The 14,871-nt window shown below is 41.7% G+C and overlaps 1 protein-coding gene across 11 annotated transcripts in view; it reads right to left on the reverse strand.

Annotated features, from left to right (window-relative positions):
- The window catches only part of NRXN1 (neurexin 1), a 1,899,875-nt gene that overhangs the window by 1,819,236 nt on the left and 65,768 nt on the right, over positions 1–14,871 (reverse strand). The window lies entirely within an intron of this gene.

The raw sequence follows: 14,871 nt of genomic DNA on the forward strand, positions 1-14,871 counted from the left end.
GGTATGTGCATGCATTGCACTTTTCGTGTTGCAAAAAAACAGAGTTTCGGCAGGGGAAACGCTGTGTAAAATATGCGTTTTTGATGCGTTTTTAGTTACTTTTTTTACTCACTCGTTTCAAATGGTGAAAAAAATAGCGTAAAAGCACTAAAAAAATTGACACGCTGAAGATTTCAGGAAACTCTTAGAAGGTTCATATCTGGAAAAAAAAAATAAGCAGCTTGTGCATGAGATTTCAGAAATGTCACTGTAAAACACTGCTTTTTTAAAAAAAAAATCAAGACAAAAAAGCGCGGAAAAAAACAGTGAAAAAGCCCTTTAATTTAAACTTTGAAAGAAATGGGTTAAACTTTCTTCACTTCAGGAACACTTGTACTCTCCCTGTGATGCTAATAGAGGTTTAATTAAATGCCCCGGGATCATTTGCATAGTTTTTGTGATAGTAGTAAAAATCGTTGCAGACTCTGATTCCATTTGAATTAGAAATCTATAAGGCCACTCGGGTTACTATTATTCTTTACTGCTCCGAGTTTAACAGTCTTAATACCTGCCAGTGCTCTCTCAACATTGATTAGCCACTTTGTAAAGGTTTGCTTTTTTCTCCATAGGGCACCCTGCGACCATTATGAATCGCAGTAATGAGATAACCGCTTTGGGAACAATGGGGGGGGGTTTGGCCATTGGATCCACAGGACTGCGAGAGAGAAACCCTTACAACCTTACAAACCTTCTACCCGTATGACATTCCGCATCACCTAGTGGGCACATTATTATTATTATACTTATAAGGTTCAGCCGCATTTTAATAAATAACTTGAATGCTGGAAAATCGCAAGCCGTAATCTCTGTATTTTCATCCATCCTTTATTTTTTCTCCTCCATTTCTTCCAAAAGCCATATCTTTCATTCTTTTTCCACTGACAGTTGTAATAGGGCTTATGTTCTCATTCTGATTTGCACCATTCATTTTCCAATATAATGTACTTGAAAACGAGAAGAAAAAATTCCAAGTGTGATGAAATGGTTAAAAAAACGCAATTCCGCCATTTTTTTCCGTTGCTTATTTTCTAATTTTGTAGTAAAAATGACCTTGTAACATAATTTTCCAGGTCAGTACTATCGCAGCGATACCAAATGTTTTGTTTTTATTTCTTTTTAAATATAAATTTTATTTTCATTCTTTATTTTTTTTTTAAGTGGTGAAAAATATTTCTGAACTTTGCAAAAAAATAAATAAATAATTTGATTTGTGTCGCCATTTTCTGCCACCCTTATCTTTTTATTTTTCCATCAACTAAGCTGTATGTTTGCATGTCGAGCTATTGTTTTGACCGGCATCATTTTGGGGTACATATAACATTTTGATTTTTTTTTTTTTAAACTCTTTTTGGAAAGGCACAATGAGCAAAAAACAGCCATTTTTGCATTTTTACTAGCTTATAAACTTTTGTGGATGTGGCCATACCAAACAAGGGAACTTGAATCTGTGATCACTTGTATATACCAGTACTGTATATACCGGTACTGTAATACATCAGTTTTGTTGCATGTAGTGAAAGTGACAATCGTCCTTGGAGCTCAGACATCAGCTGTACTTTATAGAAATACAAAGAAGATGGTGACACCACCTACAGTATTTATTATGCCTACTTATATAGCGCCATCATATTACATAGCGATTTACAAACATGATTATTATTGTCCCTAATGGGGCTCACAATGTAAATTCCCTATCAGTGTGGGAAGAAACCAGAGAACCTGGAGGAAACCCACGCAAAAACGGGGAGAACATACAAACTCCTTGCAGATGTTGTCCTTGGCAGGATGAGAACCCAGGACCCCAGCACTGCAAAATAACTGTGCTAACCACTGAATCACCATCCTGCCAGGCCCTCGGTTATCATATCAGCTCATTGGCACTCCGTGAGCGTGCTGTAGTTGGGCCAAAGGGCATCAGAACGGACCTCTGTCCTGGATTGCACCATCTAAATGGGAAAAGACTGTTATAGACTGATAGCGTCAGTAGTGGCAGTATAGTGCATCCAACGTGTATGATGCGGGCTCAACTCCTGTGTAGAGTTGAGCGACTTTGGTCGGATCGAGTTTCATGAAACAAAATTTGTTTCAGATGAAACTGATCCGACTAGGGCAAAAAAAGTCGGAGTTTCGTCCGAAACCCGACCCCAATGCAAGTCAATGGGGAATAAAAGTCGGCATTGAGCGGATGACATTCGTCCACTCAATGCCGACTTTTAATCCCCATTGACTTGCACTGGGGTCGGGTTTCGGACGAAACTCCGACTTTTTTTGCCCTAGTTGGACCAGTTTCATCTGAAACACATTTAGTTTCATGAAACCCAATCCGACCAAAGTCATTCAACTCTACTCCTGAGCCCGCTCTATACACCCTTGCCACAACAATGGACATATCCACACACCCCATGGATGAAGGGGATGAAAAGTAAGAAAAATATAATATTGTGTCATCACTAAAAACTGCAAAAGAACATACTCCAGAAGCTGTGTGAATTTATTTTTGCTCTTCCACTACTGTATACCCACTTCTTTTCTATTAATAACGGGAAAAGTAAGTAATTTCTAAGCCATTGGATAATATAAGACAGAAAAAAAGAACCAATATATTAGTAATTGAAGGTAGAGTTGAGCGAAACGGGTCGGTCATATTCAAAAGTCGGCGACTTTCGCTGAAGTGGGGTTTCATGAAACGAAACCCGACCATAGCGTGAGGTTGACCACGAGGTCGGCGACCAGAGCGCCAAAGTCGCGTTTCAAAAGATGCTTCCAACACCCTTTTTCAGCCATAGGCATCGGTCACCACCATCTTTGAGAAGGGCATGCAAGTGATTGGCTGGCTTTGTGTGGCATCACAGGGGCTATAAAAGGGCGTGAACGCCGACCGGCATCTTACTTATGCCGATCTTAGCATAGGGAGAGCTGCTACTGCTGATGATTCTGTAGGGAGAGCGTTAGGCAGGGAAGAAGACACCAAAAAACTGCTTCTGCTGTTAGCGATTTCCACTTACAACACAACACTTTGTGTGCAGTGACAGGGGAGGCTATATTTTTGTGCATCAGCTCTGTTGGTTATTAGGCTGCCTTATAAGGCTACCTGATAGTTGCATTGCTGTTTGCAAACTGCTGTGCAAACTGCTTTTTTAAAAGCAAAAATACTTTTCTTCCTTTTTTCTGCACAGTTACCAAGCATTCATTTTTCCAACAATTTTGTGTGCAGCAGTCCTGCTTAGTAGGCTGCCTGCATCCATACTTGGACTGAGAGCATCATTGTCAGCCTCCTAAAATCTCTAGTGAGATCCAAATTCTCACCAATCCTATAGACACCCTACACCTTGTCATACACCATCCAATTTCAGTCTGTTACACTGAGGTGTAATCTCTACTGGGCCTGAGACAATAGTTCAGTGTCCTCAAATCTATATTGAGATTCAAAATCTCACCAATAGTAGATACACCTTCTACCTTGCTTTACAGTACCACATAGCTGGTGGTATTTTGGGTACATTTTCACAAAAATGAGCAAGTATGGTGGAAGACGCCATGGAAGTGGGCATGGGTTGCCAGCTGGTCCCGATGGTGGTGTTGCATCTGTTGGTAGTGGCAAAATCACAATAGCACCTAAGGCAGGAGGTGTTGAGCCTGCGTCATCGTCTGGCTCCACAAGGCCTCGTAGGATCCCTTTTCTGGGAGTAGGTAAACCACTTTTAAAGTTGGAGCTTCAGGAACAAGTTTTGGTTTACATTGCTGACACAGCCTCCAGCTCTCTCACCTCCTCTTCTGAAGTTTCAAAAAATAAAAGGACTGAGTCATCATTGGAGGCTCCTGGTCAGGAACAACACCTTTCCTTGTGTCCTTCACCCCTACCAAAAGTGAAGGATGTGGCAGGCCACACTACCGATTACCCGATTACTCCATGGAGCTCTTTTCACATACCATGCCTGGGTAAGCAAGTCAAATCGTGAATTCCCCAGTCCAAGATGAATCTGACAAGGAGTGCACTGATGCACAGCCACTGCTAGATTTTTCTGCTGGTACATTCACTCAGAGCACTACATTGTCCTCGCAGTGTACGGAGGCAGAATCAGACAATGATGAAACTCAGGTGCCCCTTCCCGCATACTATACCACCTTACACGGTGACAAAGAGGAAGGTGCAGATGAAAGTGCAGGTTCCTTGAGCAGGTGGGGGGCATACTCATGGGCGATGCACTGGCACAGAGCCCCTCATAGTACACAAAAGTGTCTCTGCTGGTGGGAGGGAGAGGGCCCACCCGCCGTCAGACACACCGCCGTACTATGAGGGGCCCTGTGCCAGTGCCGTCGCCAACAAGTGGGCCCCCCCTGCTTGCTCAGGATCACAGCACTTGTAAACACTTACCTCTCCCTGCTCCACCGCCGTGACGTCTTCCGCGTTTCCTGACAGTGACATTCTGGTCAGAGAGCGCGATGACATCACATCTGTACGCCCTCTGCCTAAACAGTCCAAGTGCAGTGAGATGGAAGATGGGGACGACGAGGAGTCCAGACTAGTACAGGGATTCCCTAGCGAGGAGACTTATTTAATTGTTTTCAATGTTGGGACAGCTATTTATGGGGAGCACTATACTCTGGAGAATGATATATGAGGCCCACCATACACTGGAGCATTCCAAAGGTGGACATCAGACACTGGAGCAGCATTTACAGGGCCCATTATGCACTGGAGCATTAGAAATGGGGCCCATTATATATGGAGCATTATTTGGGCCCATAACACAGTGGAGCTTCATCCATGGGGACCAACATATACTGTAGCAATATGTGGAGCTCTTCATAGACCAATGATTCTGTATGGAGAAATATATGGGCTTCATTACTCTGTATGGCGCACTATGCGGTGGCCATAATACTGTATGGAGAAATATACTGTCCGTTTTTGGAGCTATTGGAGAATTTAAGATGGATATCAGTCAAGAGATGTAAGAAGTGAAGTATTTTTCATTGTACTATACCGCTATTTCTCTGCCGTATCAGAGGATCATGAATTGTGGCATGTGTTAAAGGAGCCCAGTGACACTCTTTGGCCCAGGGCCCACGAAAATCTGGAGCCAGCACTACCCCCCGCCCACAACTTTAGCCAAATAACCCCCAGTTTTCAATGTCTAACTATTATTATAAAGTAAATTAAGGTTGACAAGCTTAAGTAATAAGAATTGATGTTTTTGGCATTAAAATGGGCACTGTAGGTGTGTTTCCTGTCCTCCACTCCCTGCCGACCTTGGTTCCCCATTGACTTGCATTGGGTTTCGTGTTTCGGCCGGCCTTCGACTTTTCACGAAAATCGGCCGATTTCGTTTGACCTGACTTTTGAGAAAGTCGGGTTTCATGAAACCCAACTCGACCCGAAAAAAGGCAAAGTCCCTCATCTTTAATTGAAGGATATGTCTTTCTGCTCTCAGAGGGCAACGTATGACAGAAGATTTTGCTAAGCTCGGGGACATAAAGTTTTCTAGGATTTGATATAACATTTTCATGTAAAAAGCTAAATAAGCTATTATATATTTCTATCCAACTAGAACTCCTAGAAAAAGACTGCAAGTCTTGCTTCCCCAGCCATACAGTGTGTGACAGTATTTACACCCAAGGAGATCTGTCAGGGACGCCGTGTGGGCAGTGAGAAGACTACTTTTACGTTTGTCACCAGTTGATCAAAATATTGATCTTAATAATTCCTTTTATGAAAGTAAATCAGAATACAAACTCATGAGTGGAGAAAAAGTTTTGGTGTTATCAGTCATATTTTCTGAAAAAAGGCCAAGAGAGCAAAAATTCTGCCGGGGTATATAAACATTTGAGCACAACTGTATGTGGGCATCCTAGAGGGCCATTGCCTAAGCGACCCCTCATCCAGCTAGATCCGAGAGTTGCTGTTATGGGAGTAAAATCTTATATTTCCCCTACAAAAAATGTTAGCCGTTGTCATTTTTATCCACTCATAACTGCATATCGTAAGTTGCAATAGTAGTTGAGTGTCAGGCAATCAACAGATTTAGTATAAGGAAATCCTTGATTTTAGAAGTGTTCTACAGATTTAGAATAACATGGCTGTCCCTTCCAAAAACTGTACCAAATCTGTCAGCATTGTTTTGCTGTTACCTCATTCTTTTCAATACAACTAAACTGCAGTACCCCATACAACCAATTTGTGGCACAGTTTCTGGAAGAACTAAAACTTTTATGCTCATTAAGCCCCTTTTAGAATATAAAAATAATTTCTGAGTTTTTTTATGTAATAAAAATACATTAAAGGGAATCTGTGATTAGGTCTTTGCTATCCCATCTGAGAGCAGCATGTTGTAGAGACAGAGACCCTGATTCTAGAGATGTGTCACTTACTGGTCTCTCTGCTGTATTATTTTAAATAAAATCACTGTTTAGTTATCAGGAGAGGACTAGTAATCCTGCTGCCTTGAAGTCCTCCACATTCATAAGCACTGTATAAGCCTGCCCCATCACTGACTGGCAGCTTTCTGCCTATGCACAGTGTTCACAGAAATCTGCCAATCAGTCATGTGGGCAGGTTATATAGAGCTCAGCATTCAGAGAACTGGTAGATCTGCATCAGAGAAAAAAGGGATTTTAACAAAACTGCAACCTACAGCCAAGCAAGTAATACATCACCGGAATCAGGGTATTTAGCTCTACATTTTGCTGTTCTCAGATGGGGTAGCAAAACCTGATAATAGATTCCCTTTAATACTTTTTCCTAGGCCAAACCATAACATTCGGACAAGCTGTACGGGATTTTAAATGAGACAACCATAATGATAAATATTGCATGTACCCAATATTTATAGATGCAATAATACAGCATTGAAATTTTCAGAGGTGCAGCAGAGCAAATTTTGACATTCGGCTTAGTCTTGTTTCAAAAATCCTACCATCACGGACTGGCCTCTGATCTCTACCCAAACTCAACAGTGTAAAACATGCCTATGTGGCTGTTGAGTTTGGGTCAATAGACCCTAAACTAATCCGAACATCATCATCTAGAGATTGTCCACAATTGTATGGTTTGTTAGGATATGTGGACACCCTAGAGGTTGTCCACAGCTGTATGGTTTGTTAGGATATGTGGACACCCTAGAGGTGTCCACAGCTGTATGGTTTGTTAGGATATGTGGACATCCTAGAGGTTGTCCACAGCTGTATGGTTTGTTAGGATATGTGGACACCCTAGAGGTGTCCACAGCTGTATGGTTTGTTAGGATATGTGGACACCCTAGAGGTTGTCCATAGCTGTATGGTTTGTTAGGATATGTGGACACCCTAGAGGTTGTCCACAGCTGTATGGTTTGTTAGGATATGTGGACACCCTAGAGGTGTCCACAGCTGTATGGTTTGTTAGGATATGTGGACACCCTAGAGGTTGTCCACAGCTGTATGGTTTGTTATGATATGTGGACACCCTAGAGGTTGTCCACAGCTGTATGGTTTGTTAGGGATATGTGGACATCCTAGAGGTGTCCACAGCTGTATGGTTTGTTAGGGATATGTGGACATCCTAGAGGTGTCCACAGCTGTATGGTTTGTTAGGATATGTGGACACCCTAGAGGTTGTCCACAGCTGTATGGTTTGTTAGGATATGTGGACACCCTACCAGGTTGTCCATAGCTGTATGGTTTGTTAGGGATATGTGGACATCCTAGAGGTGTCCACAGCTGTATGGTTTGTTAGGGATATGTGGACATCCTAGAGGTTGTCCACAGCTATATGGTTTGATAGGATATGTTGACATCCTAGAGGTTGTCTACAGCTGTATGGTCTGTTACGATATGTGGACATCCTAGAGGTTGTCCACAGCTGTATGATTTGTTAGAATATATGGACATCCTACAGGTTGCCCACAGCAGTATGGTTTGTTAGGATATGTGGACACCCTAGAGGTTGTCCACAACTGTATGGTTTGTTAGGATATGTGGACATCCTAGAGGTTGTCCATAACTGTATGGTTAGGACATGAGGACATCCTAGAGGTTGTCCACAGCTGTATGGTTTTTCCTAAGGGAGAAGTGTATTATACTTCGAAACATATTGGATAAAACCATATGTCTAATTCATTTTCTGAAATTGGCATCTTCAGTAATCAATATTGTGAACACGTCCACAAACCTTTCCTGGTTTCTAACGTTGGACATGTTAAACCAGCCTGAAAGTGTTAGAAACAATTGTTCTTTTTTTCCACCATTCACAATGTCTGTCTTGTTCATGGGGGTGTGCTTATTTTTGCCTAAGCTACTTGTAAGGAATACTCTACCAAACAGTAAGTCTACTATATGATGATCTCCAATATTTCCGTATTTCTTGCTCGCCATTATGTTGCCTATTTGACACCTTTTAGCCACACGTTATAAAACCATTAAAAAAAATATATATTAAACTAATAAAAGGTATTGTAAAATATATACTCTACCAATAAACTAAACCATTTTACCTGTAATTCTAGCAAACTTAGTCTTACCACAACGGGTTAAGCGAGGTGGATGTGACGTTTTTGTGTCTCCTCCAGCCTATTGATAATTGAGGTTTATGTGGGTGATACTGCCAAGTGTGATCCAGCTAATGCAGAAGGGAAGGCGCTAATGCACATTATACAGTAGGACCCATTAATGTCAGGTAAACTGTAATGAATTGTAAATTGCTGCATACATTACTAGACACCTTCGATTTATGAGATCTTTAAAAAAAAAAAAAGCGCTGCTTGGCCTTCGGCTTCTGTATAGATATAAAGTCATTGGATTTGACCCCCATTTTATACTGTAGGTGTTTAAGAGCTATGAATCTGCAATACTAGAAACATTATATCCATGTTCTCATTTTGTGATGAATTATGGAATACCTGGTAAATAATCTCATCAGGACGCAACAATAGAGGGTGCAGAGGTGGAGGTCCATACGAAGACCCAGTAATCTGTGAGGTCCTCTTCACACATCCCAACACTGTATTGTAAAGTCCTTAGCAAAAGTGAAGAAAAAGTAAATCTACGATCTGTCCATACCGGCAGGGGAGAAGTCTTGTAAAATTCTGAATAAATGGCGATCCCACGTTCAAATGGATGAAATGATAATGTCATCTGCTTCCCTGTAGTTTGCGTGTAGGGCTGTTTTCTATCTTTTATGCTTATGATTCAACGTTGCTGTTTCCTTGGAACGTTCTTTATGCACAAATGAAACATTCTCAAAAGGAACAGGATGTGTCAGCAATCTAGCCCACCATGACTGACAATTCTGCGCAAACGATGCAATACATGCGCAGCATAACCCTTCCAGTCTCACCGGGTCAGGAATGGATTGTATTAGTATTATCCGATCCAAAATGTCTGACTAAGGCACAGAGGTGACACGTACAATTCCTTGCAGGAAGGAGTCAAGCAGAACTATGTTTTTTTCTACAGCACAGTCTCCAACCTGTGACCTTCAAAATAGCTGTAATATAATAGCGAGATTCATCTGTGATACTTAGGATTGCAGTGGCGGCTTAACTTTTAGACTCCCCCTTAGAGGTAATATGAGGGGAAGTAGCAGTAGTTTTCTTAGTTAAACGTCAGTCAAATCCACTGATTTTTGGACAACAGGCTAACTACCCAAATGTTGGCGTCCATATTCTTCTTCATGGCAGATGTCAGAAGGAAAGAGTTTTTTGGTTCTCATGTGATATAGCTTGTTTCTCTTCATTTAGAAAGCAAGAGAATGTGTATGAGAGGATTACGCCCAAGATCAATAATCGCTGTGGGTTTGATGCAGTTATTATTATTATTATTCATTATTATAGCGCCACAAGTAGAATAAACATGAGCAATACAAGGCACACACAAGTACAGAAGGAGAGAGGACCCTGCCCGCGAGGGCTCACAGTCTACAGGGGATGGGTGAGGATACACTAGGAGAGGGTAGAGCTGGTGGTGCGGCGGTTCAGTAGACTTATGCAGTGTTAAACCCACAGCGGCCAGCTGTTCCAGCATAGTGGATGGCATTTCTAGAAAGCCCATGTCCACTATGCATCCAGAGACGCTCGCAGCTCACCCGCGGAGACTGACATGCGGCGTGTCTCTCCAGACCGCAGCGTGTCAATTTCTCTTGCTGAGATGCCAGTGTTCACAAGAGAAATTTCACCCATAGAATGTATTGAATGCGGTACATCTGCCTGGTTCAGTGAACACATGTGGATTCACCTGCATTCAATAGACGGCAGCGCTTTGGATGCAGCAAACAGGCAAATGAGAGAAAAAGAAGTGTGTAAACCAAGGCAAGGATCACTGTTATAAACAAAGTAAATTAAATTTATTGCAATTCAAGTATACAAGAAAGACAAAAACACATTTATAAGCATTTAAAAAGCAAAGAGGGCTAATATAAGTACCAGCTGGAGGACCATATAACGACCATCCAGACTCCTCCACTATGTGCACCTGGGGTATACTATAAATGTTGCACGCTCAGATAGTCTGACAGTCGGCTCCCCGCAGTTAGATGGCAGGGATCAGCAAGACTTTGGCGGTGATGTCCCAATGTGGCAGCACGGTGGCTCAGTGGTTAGCACTGCACCTTTGTAGCACTGGGGTCCTGTGTTCAAATCACACCAAGAATCATATCTAAAAGGAGTTTGTATGTTCTCCCCGTGTTTGCGTGGGTTTCCTCTGGATTCTCCAGTTTCCTCCCACACTCCAAAGACATACTGGAATGCAAAGTGTACAGCTCCAAGGTGACATACGCTACTAAAAGAGTGTAGTCACTGTCAGGTGTATAGCTTATATACTGCATACAGTATATACTGGACACGGCCAAACTAAAATCTGTACCAGTTCCTGAGATAGATACCAGCACAATCTAAGTGCAAGGAGCATGCTGACATCGCCACTCACCAGTTACTGCCAATTCTATTCTCAATCTGCAAGACATCAAAAGAGACTTGGGGCACTAGATGTATGATATATTGATTAGAGGTAATTTTAGTAAACTCATCATTAGTGATGAGAGAACATGCATGGATAAGCACAGATCAGATGCTACTTGCTAGGCAATCCCTGGATGTGTTGCGGCTGTTCAACAGCCGCGAGTCATGCAGGCGCGGTGTCTCCAACATAGTAATCGAGCACACCGAAGTCACTCAGTTAGCACACGAGCATGCACAGATAACACCTTATCCCTGCACGTTCGCTCATCACTACTCATCAACTCTTATCCCGAGCTATAAGGCCCATGAGGAGCATACAATCCAAACATGGCGCAAGACAGATATTTGGATCATAATAACTATATTGCCACAAACAATATAAAAAAGTATAAAACAAAAAACCTAAACATGTTTTAAATGTGAAAAGGAAAAAAAAAAACAGGAAAAAAAAATCTGTTTATTATAAATGATTGGTCCCTACAGGGTTATGATTACACGTTCGCGGAAATAAAGGTGCCAAGTCTTTAGCCACAATAAAACCGTGGAGGGATTTATGCTTTACTAATCATGTGTATGCCTTTTAGACACGCCGCGCACAATACGGAATTGAACAGCTCCTGGCAAAAGCAAAACCCATTAAAATGATGCACACTTCGCAACATTTTTATTTATGGTGGCCATTTTAATAAATAATATCCCACTAGAATTTTTTAGCTTGACTGTACAGTTTATTTAGCAATTAACAGCACTGACTGGAGGAAAGCTAAGAGCAACACAAAATCTAGCAGAGCACAACACAAAATCTGCACATACCGGACGTGTTTCACCGAAAGAGACGGGCTCAGATCCACAGATCATCTCTCCACATAATAAGGCAAACAGATCTGTCATTTACACTTCGATGATTCATTAAGTAAAAGCATTTCATTGTGGGAGAGAATTTCATTTCATACTCCGGGAACACTGTGACTCAAACGCATCGACATCTAGAAGTAGGAAGTGTCAGATTGTGAAAAATTCAGTCGTAAATTAAAAATTCTTCAACATGATGAAGACACCTTTAGTGCCCTCTTGGCCTCTTTCACTTGATGCATGAATAACATGGAGCGATGATATTACATTATCCAATATTTCTACTCATCTAACCCTTCTGACCTTGGTGAGAACTACAGTACGGTAATCTGCGAGGAGAATCCACACTGTCAATCCATTCAAATGGGAGGGACAGAGAAGCCGTCCCCTCCATAAAACTCCTCCTCACTACCCAGCTGTAAGGATGAATGGGCAACTTAGACCCTTATTCTGGTAATTGTTATAAATCTCAGTCATGGAATCCCTAAAATTTATTCTATGCGCATTTAGCATTCATCTTATTGATGTCATTTTAAGTGCTTCATGCTCTAGAGCAGGAGTCCCCAACCTGCGGCTCGGGAACCACATGTGGCTCACAAACCTATGATGACTGGCTCTCAACTGTGCCAGTTTGGTGCATCAGCACCAAGTCTGGCAAGCAGCTATTGAGAGAATTTCTGCCGATGGTGACTTTTGTATGTAGCCCTCCACAGAAGAGCAGAACTGGATGAGCATATATAGGCCATGAAGGAAAAGATAAATATGGCAAGTTGGAGATAGGATGATACAGCCAGTTAGAGGGTGCTTGAAGATGAATTCGATAGCATTGTGGTAATGCCTGATGTGAGAATACCGTAAGGGGGTAGATAATGTCTTCTATGGGAGAAGCTTTCCTGTTATACCGGAAATGGGGGACTCTAGGTGACGTCCCACCAGATGGAGAGGTATGGCGCTGCTGGATGTGGCTCATGTCCATCTATCAGAGATTAATATGGCTCTCAGGATAAGAAAGGTTGGTGACTAGTGATGGGCAAGTATACTCGTTACTCGGGTTTCCCCGAGCATGCTCGAGTGGTCTCCAAGTATTTTGGCGTGCTCGGAGATTAAGTTTGTGTCGCCGCAGCTGCATGATTTGCGACTTGTGGACACGCTGAATACATGTGTGGAATTCCTAACAAACAGGCAATCCTCACATGTATTTAGCCTGTCTACCAGTCGCAAATCATGCAGCTGCACGACACAAACTCAATCTCTGAGCACGCCAAAATTCTCAGAGATCACCCGAGCATGGTCAGGGAAACCCGAGTAACGAGTATACTCGCTCATCACTATTGGTGACCGCTGCTCTACACAAAGCAAGAAGAATCTCAATGTCCAAGGTAAGATTTTGATTGAACACAGTGGTCAGATGTCTACAAAAGGATTTTGAAATGCAGCATGTTCTATGTGCATCATCATACCAATAAAAAAATTGACTCTTTAAAGAGGAAAACAACTTGAACTCTAGTGCCACCCATTGGAAGAAGCAATCCTAAGCGACAATACCGGCCTTTTAACGAGCCTTGCCACATGACTTGCTTCTTCCAAAAGCTGGCATTAGGGTTCCAAACCTCTTACTCTCTGAAGAGGCAATTTGTATACTTAATTTCCAGAGGAGCATTGCACGGCTTATATGCCTCCTTACACTGGCATACCAGGCATGTCACTCTCCACAAGGAAAAATGTTACCCCTTAGATCATCACCCCAAAGCACGTCTCAATTGTATCTGATTCGGCTTTTATGCCAAGCCCTGTGGCGAGGCTCAATAAAGGGTTGATACTGAGTTTTAGGGTTACCACATCCCATAGGTGGCGCTATATTTTAAGTCCTCTTCTTCTCTGAACAGGCAATTTGCATAATCAGTTTTCCCCAAAACAGCACTATTAAAATATTATCAGCCCTTGTAACCTGTGTTGCATTTTAACTTTAAATTGTATTTATTTTTTGGACATTCCGACAAATTAAACCTTGTAAATACAACAACGCAAATAGCAACAATAATTATAATAATACACATAAAACGGTCAGATTCATTGAGAATTTTATAGCCGTGCACCATTTTAAACCGAAAGATTGCACTGTAATATTACTTCTATTCATCATGTTTGTCATTATTTCTTGATATTTTGATAGTCTCAACAGTTCTCACATCACTTTCAGGTCCCACGAGGAGCATAATCTAATTCAGTTATTTCCTACGCAAGCATTGTATGCACTAGGGCTTATTTATAGGAACCATGTTGACTAGCTGTTAGTACTTTTTGCCTTGCAGAACTGTGATCCTGGCTTCAAACCTGATCAAGGACAGCATGTGCATAGATTACATGGGTTCTCTCCACACTCCAACAAAATAATGAAAGGCAAATTGGCTTGCGATGAATACTGACTCAAACGTGTGTGTCTAAAATGTTGACTTTGACACTGCATTTCACAGGTTCTATTTTCTGCTTACATGGTGAAAACTCCAAGCAAGTCTATATACCTACATTCATCAATGTACTTTTTGGCCTCTTTGGATCTACAATTCTACCCACTGCAAAGTCCCTGGCAGGGAAGAAGAGAAGAGAAGGAGTTGGGCTGCAAGGGGCTTTGAAATTATGTAGAATTGTAGTTCTAACGATGACTCATACAAGGAATAGAGACTTCCTGTTTCTACATAGAGTTTGGTAGGATTCAGATAGTCTGTTTTTAAAGCACCACAACTTTTATCCTCTTAATATATTGCAATCATCAAATTATATAGCACTGTGTACGTACAATTGCTCATTTTGCCTTTCTTCTAAGTTAATTATTCTCTTGTCCATTAGGTCTATGACATTGCATGATTAAGAACTGACTAGCTGAATCCTTCTAAGTTATATGTAGAAACAGGAGGTCAATTTTCCCGAATATGTCACGAGTCACTGCAAAAGACCCTGACAGAGGGAGCAGGGACCAGTTGGGACAGGAGATGAAGAGGGGGGGTGATAAATTTAGGGACAAGAGACTTCCTGCTTCTACATAGAGCAG

Source organism: Dendrobates tinctorius, unplaced genomic scaffold (assembly GCF_039654945.1).
Source record: "Dendrobates tinctorius isolate UK_male_01 unplaced genomic scaffold, ASM3965494v1 ptg000205l, whole genome shotgun sequence".
Lineage (NCBI taxonomy): Eukaryota > Metazoa > Chordata > Amphibia > Anura > Dendrobatidae > Dendrobates > Dendrobates tinctorius.